Source organism: Colias philodice, chromosome 12 (genome assembly GCF_061535455.1).
Source record: "Colias philodice isolate Cphi_HAF_F1 chromosome 12, ilColPhil1 Martin Lab GWU primary, whole genome shotgun sequence".
Taxonomy (NCBI): Eukaryota; Metazoa; Arthropoda; class Insecta; order Lepidoptera; family Pieridae; genus Colias; species Colias philodice.
Window position 1 is genome coordinate 1,335,225 of NC_143097.1, and position 12,314 is coordinate 1,347,538.

At 34.4% G+C, this 12,314-nt stretch overlaps 1 protein-coding gene across 2 annotated transcripts in view; it reads right to left on the reverse strand.

Annotated features, from left to right (window-relative positions):
• Positions 1-12,314, reverse strand: part of LPCAT (lysophosphatidylcholine acyltransferase) — a 57,272-nt gene that overhangs the window by 28,176 nt on the left and 16,782 nt on the right. The window lies entirely within an intron of this gene.

Sequence of the window (12,314 nt, forward strand, 5' to 3'; positions counted from 1 at the left end):
ACAAATCATAAATTCTTTGCACCATTTCGAATATAATTTCGCGTTTAGCTAATAACATGGATAACTGCGAATCATTTATATCTTCCGAATCATTAACATCCGAAGCGTCACTATCAGGTAACTTAGTCATTTTCTTAGGCGGCATTTTTAATAACAAAAGTATATATTCAAACAGAGAATGTTACAATACAAGTTACAATAACAAGTAATACGACTAAATAAAGTAGGTCAGCGACGCAAGCGTAATATGAACCGAGTATGAATTTTCAATATGGTCGGATTATAACAGCGGATCGCGGAATGACCTAGATAACGTTATAAATTTCGAGTGCGGGTAGCGGGTAAATAAATATGATGAAATATGTTCGATTTATAATGATTTTAGCGTTATAACTGCGGATAAACGATATGAATATAGTTTTAATTAACTATTTTAATAATAATATACGCGTAACTTAATGTTACGGGCGGAATAAAATATATTTTAAGCAAAAAATAATAGATGACGCAATGTCGATCTATGCGGTATATTATAGTTATTTCACAATGAATGTACTATTAAATCGCTTATTAGGGCCTACAATGAGTATCCTAATAAGGGCGGGTTTAAAATATATTTTATATGAATAGTAGAAGACGCATTGTCGTTCTATTATATGCGGTATATTAAATAGTATTTCGCATTGAAGATACTACTAATCGCTTATTAGGTCCTACACAATGAGTATCCTAATAAGGGCGGTGGAATCATCAGGTATTATCCGGCTCGAAGTGACCACTCAATGGTCGCGCCAATATAAAAATATACGTAAATATATTCTCGATATGAAAGTGGACTGTATTTAGATCTACGTGGTGTTAGCAAAGAGGGATAGACAGGATACACACGGCACGTACCTCGTCGGAGGGAGTAGCGTCCAGAACACACGCGCCGCCACGCGGTCAGGGTCCTCCAGCTCGCGGCGGGCAAGAACGGCGTCCAGTCCCACACTCCACACAAACACACACGCGGCGGTTAGCGCGACCAAGGGCCGGGGCACGGGATACCCCGGTGGTGTTACAAGGGCACAATGCCTGATGATCTAGAGAGCCTCGTGGAAGCTCTCCGGCGGTGGCCGAGTCCCGAACCTCGCGAAGGAACGGAGCGAACTCGACTGCCTGCAGCGACACGAACGTCGCGTTCACGTCTTATTGGACGTGTCACGTGGTTAGTGACCACGCGATGATTGGTTGTGCTCGTATGTAGGGAAGGATGAAGGAACACACCACAAACAATAAACGTTTAATTTCTACATTTACTATTTTAATTATATTGGCGTTACCACATACAAACATAAAGTCTATAAGATTTAAAATTTTACCAACACTGAATCGAACCGGCTCTATTGCACCAGGTGACCAGTGTGGTTCAATAACCGCTGCAACATATATCCGCATTATTCATCATCAATTATTTATCTAAAACTAGCTGACACGACAGACTCTGTCCTGTCTTCCCGCGAACTGTTAAAAACGTGAAGATTATAAAGGCGTTAAGTTATTTTCTATGAGGAAAATTCTTAACTTTTTCCTCAGAATATGATCCTTCTCCTGACGCAAGCGAACACAAAAACAATTATCGAAATCGTGACCAAGGGAAATAGAGATTCTTTTTTATATATAGACTAAAATATCAATCACTTAAAACGAAATCCAATTTCAACAACTTCAAGGCAATCGTTTTTCGTTCTGAAATAAAAAACCTGCACCAGAAAAAGGTCTTACACAAGGTTGGAGCATAATGAAGTTTCTAGATAGTTACAGATCTCGGCTTGTTATTCCAACATCCATTTTGTATTCCAGCTCTTCCACGATTCGTGGAAACTACGAGCTAGCAGAGGCGTAGCAAGGAGGGCACGGGCCCGGATGATATACGAAAAGGTAGAAAGCACTAATATTTAATTTGGAAGATGTTAAAAAAATAATTATCTACCGGGGTCATTCTGAAGTATATTATGAGGAATGAATAACGCATATATCATTCGTCGTCTTCGTTAACCATAGGACGTCCACTGCTGGACAAAGCCTCCCAGAACGGCCGATCAACAGCGGCCTGCATCAGCTCACGCACTGCTAATTATAACATGAAGTAAATCTATATACTAATACTAGCGGTCCGCCCCGGCTTCGCCCGTGGTACATGTTTAAACTATCCTATGTCTCAAGTTGGATCGAACTGCACATGGTGTGCGAATTTTATTATAATCGGTTAAGTGGTTTAGGAGTCCATTAAGGACAAACATTGTGATACGAGATTTATATATATTAAGAAGATTATAAAGTTGAAGAGTTTGTTTGTTTGAACGCGCTAATCTCAGGAACTAATGGTCCGATTTGAAAAATTATTTCGGTGTTAGATAGCCCATTTATCGAGGAAGGCAATAGGCTATATATCATCACGCTAAGACCAACAAGAGCGGAGCCAAGCGGGTGAAACCGCGAAGCACAGCTAGTGCATAATATTCAGTTTAAAAGAACCAAGTGTGGCATATTTCCAGTGAGCCCTAGGCAGCCCCGGGCCGCAATAGACTCCGCTACGTCACTACGAGCTAGTTCTCTGTGCAATATCGTTATTGATTTTCTGTCCAACTAGCTTTTACACGTGAACTCGCCTGCACGTTTCTCGCTAAGTGGATTCGGATTACAGTTCGCAATTAAAGCCTTTACGAGGGATTTAATAGGATTGTTATTTGTTTGCTTTGATCAATAAACAATAGGATAGAGTGTTTTATTAGGGCTGTGATTGATAGGATATATTGGTATATTGTAGAAATAAAGCGTTGTATATTGAAGCACACAAGATATATCGGTGGTAAATGTTAAAAATACTTATGTAATGACGATTCGAAAGTGCTACTAAATAGTAGTCTAATTGAATAAATGAATGTTTGAGTTTGAGTTTGAGTTTGAGTATATAAAATTTTATTTTGGATAAAATAAGATGATTATGGACTAGATAGATGTTTAGATACTAATGATGACGATGAAACCGTTAGGTTAGTTCTAATATCTAATATCTAATATATATTATAAAGGCGAAAGTTTGTAAGGATGTATGGATGTATGGATGGGATGTATGGATGTTTGTTACTCTTTCACGTAAAAACTACTGAACCGATTACAATGAAATTTAGCACACATATAGAGGGTAACTTGGATTAACACATAGGATAGTTTTTATCCCGGAAATCCCACGGGAACGGGAACTATGCGGGTTTTCCTTTGCAGACGCGGGCGAAGCCGCGGGCGGAAATCTAGTAGTAACTATAAATACATCAACAATCTCAGAGGTATGAAAATTTCCTTCAAACTTAAATCTTCACGAAATGTTTATTGAGTAAGACTTACATTAAAAATACATTTGATATTACAAGTGCAATGATAAATAAACGACCCAAACGTCTCAATGATAAAGCAGAGAGTGTCTCTCCTTTAAAAAGACCTTGAATTCAATTTATCAAAAAGTAAGCGACCTTGCAATATGCTAAGCAATCATCGAATGCAATATCTATACATATAATAAAATCGTAGGAAAGTCAAAACTGTACATTGAATATTTTTTTAAAAGTATACATAATCCATGATCTATAATCGATATAGAAGCCAAAAACATAGTTTTTAGAATTTTTGTCTGTTTGTCTGTTTGTCTGTTTGTCTGTTTGTCTGTTTGTCTGTATGTTTGTCCAGGCTAATCTCGAAAAGTACTGCATAGATTGACTTCAAATTTTGCATGAATATTACTAACAGGTCGAGTGAGGCTTTTTTAAACATATTATCATGCTATCACCTCCGGGGGAGGAGCTGTGAACCTTTTTTTTTCTTACGTATTCCGTGTATTACGACAGCGTACAATCTAAAGACTCATGTTTAAATGTTGGTTTCGGGTAAGCCATGCTATTATCTAGCTTTACACAATAAAAACTATGTCATTTACGTAATTTGGGCAGAGAATCAGTTTAATGAATTTATTAGTATACAAATTTGAAACAGCGCCATCTATGAGATTTCGTAAAAATCAAATCAATTTACATGATAACACTACTGGACACAATGTTAAAAATTAATAATTTAAATATAATTATGTTATTTATTTATTTAACTCTTTAACCCATATCTTCCCTTCCCTATAAGGTGCGCTTATAATTCGTGAACTGTGAATATACTACATTTTTAAAAGTGAGGGTAGATGTTTATTATTTTAAGTCAAACTAGACACCATTACAGTTAATCTAATATTGATTGTGTTCATTGGTTACATTTTTAAAAATCTTCGTGTTTTAAAAATTCGATAACGAGGCGGGACTCGAACCAGCATTCTTTAGTGGTCGAATTTTTTCTATTCTTTATAAATTTATTGTTTATGAATTTATATTTATAAACAATAATACAAAAAGGTTAGTTCGTTGATAATTATTATTCCTTCATCATTTACATGTTGTAAGTAAAAATATACTTTGACTGTTAATACTTTTGTTCAGTATTTACCTGTATGATTATTGCTTGGTAATTAATATAATATTTTCATGTCGTATACCTAATTAAAAACATAAGTTTGATGTGAAACTAGCTGGATTTATTTTTACACACTCACAGTCTTATATTTTGTGTTAATGTTAAAATAGTATTAATAGTGTAAATCATAATATTTTTTCACAATTAAAAATATTTCCTTTTTTTTGATGGTGTTGGCATCGAATTAAACCGCGCTGTCGTTTCGTTCACAAAAAGTGAAGTTATGAGGACCGAATATGTAGCCGCCTCAACTTACGGAAACGAGAGTAACCTGCGTTGTCTGTTAGTTATTGTATAGTCGAATTTAACGTTAGATGGAAATTGGAATCTAATTATATTATGTATACTTATATACTTATATTAAATCTGTAGAGGTCAATTCTGTACATGAAATATATTTCCTAAATAACTATCACGAGGTGATTAGGGATCGACACTGACGCCAAAAATTTTTCCATCTGTCTGTCTGTATAACCGTTATAGAAACAAAAACTACTCGACGGATTTAAACGAAACTTGGTACAATTATTTTTCATATTCGTGAGCAGAGCAGTAACTCCATTTTTAAGCTTTCGTCGCGTGTGCAACCTACGGGTTAAAGCTACACAGAAATCAAGTATGAAAGAAATGTTCTCCATATTATATAAAAAATATCTCCTGACATCATAAATGTCTATCTTTTATGGTTGAGCTTAGGAGTTCAAAGCTTTCTGATTATATTTGTCTACTAGCTGTGCCCGCGACTTCGTCCGCGTGGAATAGTGACTATGGGACCTATGACCATGGGCTCAGGGTGGGGCAAGAATAATTGTTTTTATTTTCATGCTTCCACTCCCACGCCCACTCCCAGGCCCACGCCAACGCCCACGCCCACTCTTCCTACACTTCACAATTGGTACCTACCAGATCAAAGCCAGGGTAAGCGCCCCACCCAGCCCCACCGTGGCTACGCCCATGCTGAATTACTACTTAACATACAATTATTGAGTAAATACGTACTACCATAAATAATTAAAAGAATTGTTATTAAAGTTTCTTACTAAACTGAGCTAAAAAACTTACGTACCAACTTATTAAAGAAAATCAAGAAATGAAATGCCTAACCTATACCAAATAGTTACTACATAATATTGTAATTAAAAATTATGATTAGTATATAATATCGAAAATCAAAAAAGAAATGCCTAAATAATTCTACGTAAAATTTATTTTAAATTATGTCATATTATTTTTTAGGAACCAGGGGGGGAGAGGAGCAAATTCTATTTCCTTCCTTTCTTAAATGGATGTTTTTAATAATGTATGGTGTAGCCACTGATCAGCTTAATCGATACTCAATTTTTATCAAATCCAGCAACAAATCCAAATTAGATGTTTCCTGTCTCACGCACGTAACTAAAGGCTGAAGAGAGAGAGAGGGAGCACGTAACTAAACCGTTTAATCGAAGAAAAGTGTATAGAAAAAGGAATAAATAATTTCATAAACTTCCCGACGATCTTTAAAAATAAATTATTATATCATTTTTTTCATTCCCACTTTTACCCCTATGTAGGTATAATAAGTGGATGAACCGATTTTGATACAATTTATCTAAGAACCAGCGTCGGAAAATATGCTGCCTAACAAAAAAAAAGCCGCATCTAATTCGGTTTACCTGTTAGCCAGCTACGGTGCCATAAACAGACACACACACACACACACACACAGAAATACATAGCAGTCAAACACATAACACCCGTCTTTTTGCGTCGGGGGTTAAAAATATAATACGACATAATTTAAAGGACATTTTATGTGGAAAATTTACCTATTAGAAGTAACCATAATGTTAATTTGACCCCGCCCCCCCCTACTACCTCAGCTTACCCCCAAACCCTTGGGGAATTTTGATATGATCATCTGGACATGTAAAGGAATAACTGTAGCGTATAACAGATAAATTACGTTTTATCGTACACTGTACAGTGTACAATAGAATGCCTTAGCAAATGTTCGCCGTGATTACTTATAAATTGTCATAACTTTTTTATTTATGAACCGATTGACATGAATTAAACACTAAATGTTAAATGAAGATTACCACAATACATTAGTGAAAACCGCATCTAAATGGGTTAAGCCGTTTCTGAGGTTAGCGTGCACAAACATACATACAAACAGACAAAAAATTTTTTAACTACAGTTTTATGTTCAAGATCGATTTAATAATAACACCTGCTAATTTTTTTCTACATATTTTCATTGTACAGACATCGCTTTTCCACAATTTTATTATATGTATTGATGATGATGATGATTGATGATTATAACACTCTCAGTCCGTTTCAACTTAATTTTTATTCACTCGCATCAGTGCCACCTAAAAAATCTTTATATCGAAATTCGAGCAAAGCTAAGAAAATGAGAAATAAGAGTTCTCAAGGATCGTTAGAGGTAAGAGGCTTACTATTGACCGAAAACAACATGTGTTATGCCGAGAACCTGAAACCGCTTCACAACGAGAATTGCAGCTCACAGCTGACCGCGAACGGCATGTACTATCCTGTGAGACCGAAACCTTCACTGAGAGGGTATAACGTCTCACAGCTGACCGCAAATGGCATATTTTATCTCGATAATCTGAAACTTTTACTCAATATGAAGACCGTTTGACAAATGATAGGGTGCACCATAATATTATTCGATCTCTTGAAGATGAACATGAGCATAAGCAATGACTAGAGTAGGGACGCGAATATTACCATTATTTGAGACAAGTACGATTAATAAGTTTGTTTAATGAAAGATTAAGAATTGAAACTATTTGGTCTCTTGAAACGGACGAATAGCGAGAGGCCCGTCTTACTGTAGACAGATTTCGAGTCTTAATGACTTAGAGGTAAACATAGAAGATCAATCTACGAATTCGGTGGTGTGGTCCGACAAATATAAAAGTGGGTTTGCTTATAACCTCACAATTGATTACAGATCATCTTCTGTATAGGCGATATTAACGTAGTATGTTCTTTTTGTAATGCTTTAAAGAGGAGTAAGGAGTCGGCTTTCGTTTGAAGATACACCAGAACCTTTGAAATCACTACTTTTAGAGGAACATGTGCAATCTAAACAGTTCTTAGACAATATTCGCTCTTATAGTAGTGCGTTTTAAATGATCCTTTGGTGCTCAACAATTATCAGAGGATCCTTTCATGCTTACTTTTAAGATACAAGGTCAAGTTTATCATTTGATAGGATCCCTTTTGCCTGAAGGCCAACCTAAGTTTCTTCAAATATATTTTGTATTCGAATACAACGAATAGTCGAATACAAGAAATCAATATTTCTCGAATTTAAAATATTACAATTTTTCCTACGGTAGGGCGACGAATGTATTTTCGCATAGTAACGGAGGGGAACTCACGGGGGGTCGAGTGACGCGGGCCACGTACCACAAACATGCTTAGTTTGTTGTACCGAGCGCGAAAGAAAGTCATCGTGTTTTTAGTAAAATTACTATGTAAACTAACGTAATTTAATACTTAGGTACATATTATATTATAATGGTGCGCTCAAACTGTTAATCTACATTTAATTTAGATTATTATTTGAATTACTAAGTAATGTAGAATTTAAATCAAATTCACTCATGTTTTCCTCAGATTTTCGATGTCCTCCGATTTTAAGATTTTCTTATCAGAGTATTCAATTTTAATGTAGTTAATTTTTATAAGAGACAATTAAGAACATTCAAAAATAAAGTGTCACGTATTTTTTTTAAACGACGACTGACGAAAAACGACGTAATCGCGAACGAAGTCGCGGGCAACAGCTAGTTTATAAATAATCAAATAAATGTAAATAATGTACCGTATATTATAATAACGTTCATTAATTATTAATTTATACATATTTCGTTCAAAAATGTTTCTCTACCACCACACCGAGCAAAACCGCATTATTTAATATTTCGTTCAAAAATATTTCTATAAAGGTAAACACAAGCAAAACCACAGAATGAAACTAGTGAAAATTAATTAAACAGAATACCCGGAATAAAATAAACATAATATTCGCAGAACAAAACAATGAGGACGTTCCAGTAAGTTTGTAAATAAATTTTCTCTGAATTCAGAATAAATTAAAACTGGTAGTTCATCTGAAAACAAAATTATTGAAATTCCCTGAACATAGCATTTCAATATAAAAGGTATTTCGGAATAAACGCAGTCTACACGTGCCGTAAGGGTGTGACTACACCTATGTGACCTGATTCATATTTTCCTGTGCCATTGTTTCTTTTGTCACTAAAATCTACCCTAGAGCAAGAATTGATCGATTCCTTCAGTATCTATACGCAATCTCTCTCGCTCGAAAGACATTATGTTTTAAGATGACAGAAAAGGACAAATGTTCGCAGATATATCAGACTTGGTGCAACGACCTAAATTGTAGGATCCGATGTTACTACGCTATCTTAAATCTCTATGAAGATAAACAAGCATTATTGTAAGAAGTAAGACCTGACAAACACAAATTTCCCCTTGTTTAAAGAAAATATAAAACATCTATAATAGGGTTTTCCTTTTAAATTTACAATTGTGTTTGAAAACATTTAAAACATTAAACTGATCAGGCATTTGCTCTATATTTTATAATTTTCCTGTATTTCGCTGCTCCTGGCTACTCTGATCGCACCCTTAATATAAAGGTCACGTGTACCGGATAGACTGCTGAATAACGTCAATATAGTGAATTATACAGATTCGCGAGTAGGGTTGTCAACTAATAGGGTTAACATAATATGTCGTATTGCAAATAACGTGATTATACTTTGTGCGTAAATAGGCAGTGAAAAATTTTCAATTTTCCGATTATTAGATATACTTTTCATTTTATTTGCAACATGTTGTTTGAATTTGTTCATAAAATCTTATTCTAAATAAGCTATTGCAATATGAGCGACTGAGCTGACTCTACAAATAAGTACTGAATTATGAGTGCTAAAGCGTAAGGTATGAAACAATGGTAATGATAGAATGCTGGGCAGATTTATTTTACTTTAAACACATCTCAAAACTCACTCGTTAATTGTTAATCGGCGAAAAAAACTAACAATGTTAAAGTATGTTCTCACAACCCTAAAACACGCTACACAATTTTGAAATAAAATCATTATGTTAACAGCGTACTGACGTAAAGGTAACTCACATATAACTCGATTACGTTGCGTATAATCTAAGCGTTACATACCTAATAATAAAAGGGATTGATGGCTTCAATTTAATATTCTAAATCTGAAAGCACTATGGAAAAAGCAAATAAGATTGAACACGCAAAAAGCTCATAAAACAAGAAAGGGCGACTTGCGTATTATTTAAAAGTTGTCGTTTTCAATTTTCATGAAGCATGATTTATTGTATGCCTTTTTACTTTATATAAATTAATTCATCTTCTACCTCAATTCTATAATAATGAATAATTGTAAAACCTATGAACATAGATTTTATTATATCCCGTTGAATGAAAAATAGTTGATTATGAGCCTATTATCGATCTATCTATAAATCGATCGATGCAAAAAAAAGTTGATACAGTGAGTCATTTTAATGAATTCTGAGCTATTCAGAAATAAAATTATTTGATATCAATTTTATTTCCTTTGAAAATTATGAAAGGTTTTCTTTAAAATGTTCTTATAGTTAGAAATAAAAGAACCACCCTTCGTATAAGATATTACAAATCACCACCCCTGTATATGAAAGCTAAAAACAAAGTAGGCGTTATTCGTTTAAAGTACCAAATATATCACCACGTGGGTGTACGCTGTATCTATTTTGTGTCCATTTTGTGACCGTGTCCATTTTTCGCACGTGTAAACAATGAATGGAAACAATTAATTGGCCCTTCATTCACGTGAACGCTTTTATTGCCAATGTCTGTAAACAACACATGCCCAGTACATTCGTTTGTATTTCAATTTGATTGACATTATATTTTGGTACATAATTGTATTTAGTGGAACTGACACTAACTCACCAATACATGTACCTAATTATGTAGAATTAGGTATGCCCTCTTGGTTGTAATGAATTGTTGGTAATGGTATTTTTATTCGATTTTTCTTTTAGTAAAAACTAGGAAAGTTACTTTTGAATTAAAGAATGAAGGTCAAGTATCACAATACCTTACAAAACTGATTCCGACAACAATGACCATTGTAATAAAACTCTATTAAATAAAATAAATAACGCCCTATCATTTTGTCATAAACACATTATGTACTTAGCTTCCAGGTAAAAGTAGTTCAAAATGTAATGATAGTGTAAGGTAATATTGTTTATCGTGAGTAACAAGGTGATGACTATTTTATAACTGAAAATATTTTGAGCGAAAAGTAAACATATATTTAAGTTATTATAAACGGAAAAGAATAATATTATAGTACGGTATAATTGTATTTAGCTCTAAGGTTAGGTTAACTCTTTGCTTGAATAAACGAATTCTTTATTCTCAAGATATTGGTACATTAACATGAAACACGAATTGTGAATTTACAATCTTAGAACATTTCTAACCAAGGAGATAGCTAGAGACATCAATCATTAGTGTCAATGACACAAGCTAGTACATAATCGAGTTTAGATCTACAAAGTGATTCGAGACATCGCTTCAATCTCCACTTGTATTAAGGTTAAAACTGCATACAATAGCCGTGCGAATTGTGGCGCATTCAAGGCCACTAATACATCGCTGCTTTTGTTCAGTCTGATATGACAGGATTGGTATAAATGAAGCAATGTATGCTTTGTATCAATAAACCTCATTATTCTGTTGGTTTATGATTCAAATGAGTTGGGTTGCGTCAATCAGGCTTTCTAGTAAATTGTTAAACTGAATATTGTTAGTTGAACGTTGTTATTATAGAAAACGAAAACCGTAACATAAACAATTATTCGTATAAGTATGTACATAACAGAATTTCTAATGCAAAGCTAACTAAAATTGATAACAATTATCTAGTTTACACTACTAAGTTTGTACGTACATTTTTCAGTTTATCAATTAGGCCACCTGATTAATCATGGAGTATATTCCATCCGTATTTCATTAATTTTATTACACTGCATACAATTTGTATCTGTAACAATACTTCGTTACAGAAATACCGCGAGTATATCCACGTCGCGTAACAAAATTGCTCTCAACAAACACTACAGAAAAATAAGGGTATTTTTATACGAAAGCTACTAATTTCTGCACTAGACGCGAACAAAGAATTAAGCTCAGATATAAGACAATAGAACAAAAGCCTGCAAATCCAAAGGTCATGATATGATTGCGGTCATTGTATATTACACAGACTTCTCTTAGATTAAACGCATACAGGCTTAGTTATAGACCGATGCGTCCGATATCTATACTAATATTAATAAGAGGAAAGGTTTGTAATTATGTATGTATGTATGTATGTATGTATGTATAGTTTTCATGCATAAACTACTGGACCGATTTTCATGAAATTTGGCACAGACAATATTTAGACCCTGATAAAGAACATAGGAATGCGAAATATGTACCACGGGCAAAGCCGGGGCGGACCGCTAGTAATAGATAAAATTCTTAACTAAACAATAAAATTTATTTTCCGACGGAATGATACTATCTTTTACAAAATGAAAATATAGTTATAGACCGATGCGTCCGATATCTATACTAATACTAGCGGTCCGCCCCGGCTTCGCCCGTGGTACATATGAAAAATAGATGTTGGCCGATTCTCAGA